Source organism: Camellia sinensis, chromosome 4, assembly GCF_055761805.1.
Source record: "Camellia sinensis isolate YWXY chromosome 4, ASM5576180v1, whole genome shotgun sequence".
NCBI lineage: Eukaryota > Viridiplantae > Streptophyta > Magnoliopsida > Ericales > Theaceae > Camellia > Camellia sinensis.
Window position 1 is genome coordinate 27,064,284 of NC_138964.1, and position 7,503 is coordinate 27,071,786.

Sequence of the window (7,503 nt, forward strand, 5' to 3'; positions counted from 1 at the left end):
CACCACTAGCCACCACCCACCTATCATCCACTCTCCACCACCACCCACCCCTCGCCGCCACCATCACCAGCACCACCTACCACCTACCACCCACCAGCCATCCACCCGTCACCATCCACTACTCGCCACTACCATCCACCGCCCGCCACCACCACCCGCCACCACCACTCACCACCTACCTACCACCACCATCCACCACCAGCCACCCACCACCACCAGCCACCACCCACCCGTCACCACCACCCACCATTTGCCGCCACTACCACTACCATCACCCACTACCCACCCGCCACCCACCTACCACCGCCACCCACCACCCACCACCACCACTACCACCACCCACTTGCTACCACCCACCACCCGCCACTGTCACCCACCCACCCGCCACCACCCACCATCCACCATCCACCAACCATTACCACCCGCCACCCACCTGCCGCCACCACCACCTACTCGCTACCACCCACCACCTGCCACCATCACCCACGCACCCACCACTACCACCACCCGCCACCTGCCCGTCACCACCTGTCATCTGTCACCCACCACCCACCACCACTCACTCGCTACCACCCACTACCATCACCTATCCACCCACCATTACCACCCGTCACCTACCAGCCACCACCACCTACCACCACCCGCCATCCGCCACCCACCTGCCACTACCACCCACCACCCGCTGCCACCACCACCCACTCGCTACCACCTGCCACCTACCCGCCACCACTCACTACCACCTGCCATCCGCCACCCACCTGCCACCACTACCCACCACCCGCCACCACCCACCGCCACCTGCTACCCACCACCCACCGTCACCACTTTCCACCACCGTCCTCCGCCGCCACTTGCCATTTCTTTCTCTTTTTTATATTTTTAAAAAATTTTAAACATTTTATCAATTACTAAACGCGTTTGTAGTCTATATTTTTCTAAAAATAAACAAAAACTAATTTATAAAATTTTTATAAATATAAAACATACCCTAAACATTTCAAACCAACGTGGTGATCCCAAAATCAGGCCTAATGATTAATTGGCATGGTAAACTTCTCTAGGACTACTCAAGCATGTGCAGGGACAGCCTTGGCCCCCTCTCCAAAGTGAAATGATCCAAAACTTTTCACTTGTTACATATGGACTCTCTGTTGGTTATCATCTAATGCATAAAAATATTTAAAAAATTATTTTTTTAATAAATAAAACAAGCTTTTATGTGATGTCCAAATGAATCGAAGCACCAAATAGACCTCTCACCTTTGTTTGTTTGTTTGTTTTTTAAGTTAAATTTAACAATATTATTACATTAATCATAATTTATTTATTATGATGAGAACTTGCAAATAATCGATTCAAGAATTTTTCTCATAAACACTGCTGGAAATGAGGTTTTTAGAGACGTTTAAAAAACGCCGCTATAACTATTAAAAACGCCGCTAATTCTTTTCGTGGCGTTTAGCATCAAACGTCGAAGATGCGGCCGTCGCTGTATCTTTATGGCGCTTTAAAAGCGTCATTATATGAGAATAGGCGGCGTTTTTAAAAACGCCGCCAAATGTATTACATAACAGTAACATGACGTCACGCCGACATTTAACGACGTTTTAAAAACGTCATAGTAGCTTTTTTCCATTTTAAAAATATCACTATAGTGGCGTTTAACAAACGCCGTTATAGCTTCATTTTTCTTTTTTTTTTTTAAAAAAAAAAATTGGGCTAATTCTGTGATGCATAAGCCCTCAAAAACACTTTGATAAGAACAGTAGCAAAAGGAAAACAAGCCTTCAACTACAAACACAAATACAAAAAAGAAAAAAAAAAAAAAGAATCAAATGTATTTGTTTCAAGAGAACATACATAAATATGATGCTAAGTAAATTCTGGCTGTGAGACAATGCAATAAACAAAATTTCATGCCAATGCATTACACAATAACCGATGTTGTTTTCATGGAGAACCACCAGCTTGCGGTCCACAAAAAAAATTAGGACAACAATTTTTCAAATATCACTTGTTCCATTAAAAACAAACAGAATTTCATGTTAAGAATCTGCAAAAGCACAAAAATAAGGGTGCAGAATATTAAACTATCTCGTCTCTCTTAGTTCTTGAAGTTTGCCAGGCCATATCTTGGTCAAAGTATCCATTTTGCATTGAGAGACAACTTCTTAAGGGAAGCCAATTTAACCTGTAAAGTTGATTTCACAGGGTTAAAAGCATAATTAAACACACCAAACTTCATTTCCATTTAATTTTTAAATTAATATACTACAAAGTTAAATCATTAAACTTCAATATTTCTTAATGGGTAAATAGGATTTCAACACATAACATCAAAGAAGTAAACGTGAGACAAACTCTTATTCAATAAGAGAATGTAATTGAAATTTGGATGTAATTGAGAGATCAATAAAGTAGAGCCTACATTGCTAGTCATTACTATTGCTATTACCAATCATCATAGTGTGATGCACCACACGCACGTTTAAAGCAAGTTTTAAGCTAACTTAGGGTTAGGTTTGAAGCAGGTTTGAAACAAGTATTATCACAAAGAACCCCAACTACGGTTGGTTTGACATTGATGGGTGGGCACCATAGGCTTCGGTCAATCCAGTCAATCCCTACACAGATATGTTTCTTTATCCAAATATGATTATCAACACAACCTAAAGAATTATTCTCTGTCTATTACATTATAAATATAGATACCATATATAGCAGACCAAAAATTTATCACAAATCCAAACTTTAACCAATGTCCCACTAACCCAACCACTCAATTGATAAAAAAATCCAGCAAAATAATTGAGAAAAGACATATATAAGCATAAAAAAAGTTCTAGATTTGGACAACCAATCTATGAGCTAACCATATGCTAGTGTAGCACTCTGTGCATTGGTTTTATTGTTGGCCATTAAAGTTCATAAAGCTTGAGTTGAACCATGGGGGCAAACTGAAATTTTCACTCTAAATTTATGGATGAATGTATATGTAATTTAAATATATATACATACTATAATATTCCCAACTTTTCATCTAGAGCCAAACACACTCCTATGTTAAACTCCATTTAGGATATCTAAACCCAACTCCAAACTTGATGGTAGGTGTAACCAAACACCCCATTTCAACACAAAAAAAAAAATTAGAAGTGCAGATTTTTTTTCTTCATTCTTCATTCTCTAACTTCTCTCTACTTTCTCTCTCATTTTCCTTTACTTTCTTGGAGGCCGAACACCACACCTTTGCTCCACCCTTACACCACCACCTTGACCCACCATCTCCACCACCTCCGGCCACCTTATCTCGCCGGAAAATGGGTCCGGTCGGCACTCCTTGAATCCATCCGAAAATAACACAATAGAAGCACAAACTCTAGATTTTTCTTAATCTTTTGAAGAATCAAAGCATGGGATTTATTTTCTTGATGGATTAGAGGCTTGTACTTGGTAAGAATCTTTCTCTAAAAGTTTAGTTGAAGGTTTTACATATTTTGAGTTAGAGATGATGAAATTTTTGTGTTTTAGATCTATTATGATTTGGGGTTTGCTTGTTGAATTTTATACTCTCAATTAGTTTCCATGAATGTTTTACATGTTTAAAAAAAAAAAAATGGTCAATTTGATGGTTGATTTGGAGATTTAGATTTTTGGGTTAATCTAGGGTTTGAATGTGATGTAAAAATTGGGGATTTTGGTGTTAGGGAATTTATATGTTGAAATTGAGTTGATAAATGATGGATTGGGTATCTCTATGTTCTATGGAGGAATTTTATAAGTGATTGAAGAGATTTTACTTAAGTTGTTGAGTTTATACAAAAATGTTGATTTTTGACTTTTGTAGTAAATTGATGGTGGTATTGTGCATATAAATTGATTGGATATTTAAAAAGTTACTAACTCAAAGATGTTCAAAGGATGGGTGTTATGGAGATTGGATAAGTTATTTGTTTGGGTGATTTAAAGTTGGAGGAGTTCTTTAGCTTGCCATTCCTTAGCATAATTTTATTTAGGATCATTTTTGTAGATGTTGTAATTTTCATTGAAAGCTTTTCCTAATTTGAGATCCTATTTACTAATTGTTAGGATTGGAGGAAGGCATCTCTCCACCTCTTGGAAATTAATTTGTAGAGTTTCAAATCTACACTTTTGCTATTTTTGGAGGTGAGTATACTTACCATGGAAATTACCTTACCTCTATCTTTATTACAAAGTTTGAAAATAATTTTTGAATTAAAGGAAGTGAATGATACATTTCATCATGATATATGTATAAAAAGAAAATCTATAAATTTATTGAGGCCAAGGGTTGAGTTTTAATAAAGATACGATTTCATTTGTATAATGAAGCATTAATTTTTTTATGAGAATTTATTTAAGTTGAGTCTTTCAAATTTTATGATGATGATGATTGAATGACAGTGAAATGTTATGTGAGGGTATTTATTTTATTGATCATATAACCGAATATAGCCTTTGGGGCCACAAGGGCCAAAATGCTTTGGGGTCCTGGGGACCGAAATGTTTTAAGGACCATAAGGGTCGTTGTATGTATAAGGGGTCCTGGGGACCGAAACATTGAAACAAGAATTGAAGTGCTACGATGACATGAGCTATGCTCCTATGGTTATGTTCTGGGTAACGGTACCGTCACCACCTAAGTCGCGAGGTAACGCGACCCTAAGGCTATGTAGTGGATTGTATGATGGACAGGAAATCTTAATGTATTGAAAAGTTATATTTTTGTTTACTTTCATTATCCAAATGTATGTTTTTTTTTCTGCCTTATGAGATTCCTTGGAAAAATCCTGATAACGTTTTATGAAAATTGTATTGCATCATTTTTATTTTTATTTTGTATAAATTGAAGTCCAATTAAGCTCTTATGTTTAGTATCTTTATTTTGAACCCTATTGGTAGGAGCAAGTTTTATAACTCCATGGTATTGGTATACTCATTGGGCTTTAGCTCATTCTTTTAAATAATTTTTTTTCAGATTCATAGACTTTTGTGTGGCTCGCCTCAACTTGGAAGACTAGAATTTTTTTTGAAGGATCACAGGTGGGCATCTTGTGGTTGAGGTTTTGCTTAGGGTCATTCTAGGATGTAAGCTTACCCTTTTTTTATGAAGGAGGTTGATTGTAAAAATTGCTTATGAAGTTGGATGTATTGATGGATTCGTGATTAGTATGTATTATATTTTTTTTTGGGAGGAAATGCTTGGGAACTATCTTGTAGCATGATAATATTTTTTTGTCTTTGAATAGATCATCTCATATATGTTAGGCAATTGAAAGGTGCTATAGCGTTTGAGGTGCACCCTCTTGGCAGGGTTTTGCCTTGCCAAGATTGGGTCGTTACATTTTTGGTATCAGAGCATTTGGTTATGAATCTGTAGACTAGTTATTTTAGAATTAAAGTTGATAGGGTATTGTAGTTAGTAATTCGATTAGTGATGATGTTTAATAGCGATCTAGTATTCTAAGTTTTAATTGTCTTGTTATACAGGCGCGTATGGCAAGGCGAAGAGTTCATAAGAGTCGCCCCCTTATGGAAGTACTTGAGGCTGAGCGAGAGCCACATCTTAGTGTTGGAAATGAAGTTCCACCTCGGGTTCAGGAAGAAGAGATTGAACATGAATCGCATAATGAGCAAACTCAAGAGTCAAGTGCCAATCCAGAAGTGGGACATTCAGATAGAGTCGTACCACCAAGGGTTGACACAGCTCCAGCATTTTTAGACCCTAGTGTGCAGCGCCTTTTAGAGTCAATGGCTAGCCTAGCGGAGAGGCAGACTCACATCCTTGAACAACAGAATGCAGCACAGTCAAGGCCATTTGTGCAACCTACAGAGAACCGCCTCACCGCAATTGAGAGGTTCAAGAAGTTGGGGGCTCCATCATTTTCTGGATCGCCCAATCCTATGGAGGCAGAGGCCTGGTTAAGGAGGGTAGAGCATATATTTTCTGTGATGGAAGTATCAGACGAGCAGCGAGTTGCACTTGCTAGTTTTATGCTGGTGGAGGAGGCTGAATATTGGTGGGAGGCCACGCAACGCCTACTTACGGCAAGTGGCACCGGAGGATTGACCTGGAACCAATTCACTAAGGTTTTCAATGACAAGTACTTTCCAGCTACCTATCGGTATGAAAAAGAAAGAGAGTTCCTTCGGCTAGAGCAAGGGGATTTGACTGTAGCTCAATATGAAGCTAAGTTCATTTCTTTATCTCGTTTTGCCCCTTCGTTTGTGGATGATGAGGAGGTCAAATGTCGTCGTTTTACAGATGGGTTGGATTTGGACATCAAATCTCGTATCCGAGTATTGGGAATAACTAACTATTCAACCTTGGTTGATAAAGCCTTAACAGTTGAGGAAGATGTCATAGAAATGAAGTTAACGGAACAACAGAAGAAGCGCCACCTTAGTTCATCCCATCATGAGAACACATTTAATAGACCGTCAAAAAGAGGTGGTCATGGTTATGGTTCAGTCAAGAGCTCTAGTGCATATCAAAAAAATAGAGAGCATCCCACCCCAACCCAAAGCATTTCTAATCAGCGTCATGGACAGTCTAGTGGGACATCATCTCAGTTTACTCGAAGTGTTTGCAAGCAATGTGGGCGGGCACATACAGGTGTTTGTCATGCTGGTACCGACTTGTGTTTTCGTTGTGGCCAGAAGGGTCATTTGGTGAAAGATTGCACAGTTCCTAAAATGACTAATTTGGGAGATACACGAGCTTGCTTCAATTGCGGACAACCCGGACATTTGGCTAGGGATTGCACACGAACTGCTTTATCTGCTAGTACTGGAGTTGGTAGTAATAAAATTTCAGGTGCCGGCCGAGGGGGAAGCCGAGGAGGAGGTCAGGTTGGGACTCGATTTGGCAAGCAGAATAAAGGAGGTGTTCAATCCGATAGACAAACCTCGCAGGGGAGAGTTTTTGCTTTGACTCAGCGGGATGCTCAGGCTAATCCGGAGGTGGTAACAGGTATTATTTATGTGTTCAGTAGGGAGGCACATGTACTTATTGATCCGGGTTCTACACATTCTTTTGTATCTCTATCATTTTCTTTGCATGCTGATAAACCTATTGAACCTCTAGGCTATTGCTTATCCATTACTACTCCTATTGGGGATTGTGTTATAATTGAGGAGGTATATCGAGGTTGTGTATTACAGTTGGGAGATAGGGAGATGGTAGCGGATTTATTGCCTTTAGAGATGCTTGATTTTGATTTGATTTTGGGAATGGATTGGTTGGCTTCTTACCATGCTTCGGTGGATTGTTATAGGAAAGAGGTAGTATTTTCCAATTTTGGGGAACCTGAATTTAGATTTTGTGGAGATCGATGTGCGTCCCCATCTTATGTTATTTCTGCTATTACCGCTAGAAAAATGCTTAAGAAGGGGTGCCAAGGATACTTAGCCTATGTGATTGACTCCGAATTGAGTGGTCCAAGATTGGAGGATATACCAATTGCGTGTGACTTCATAGAT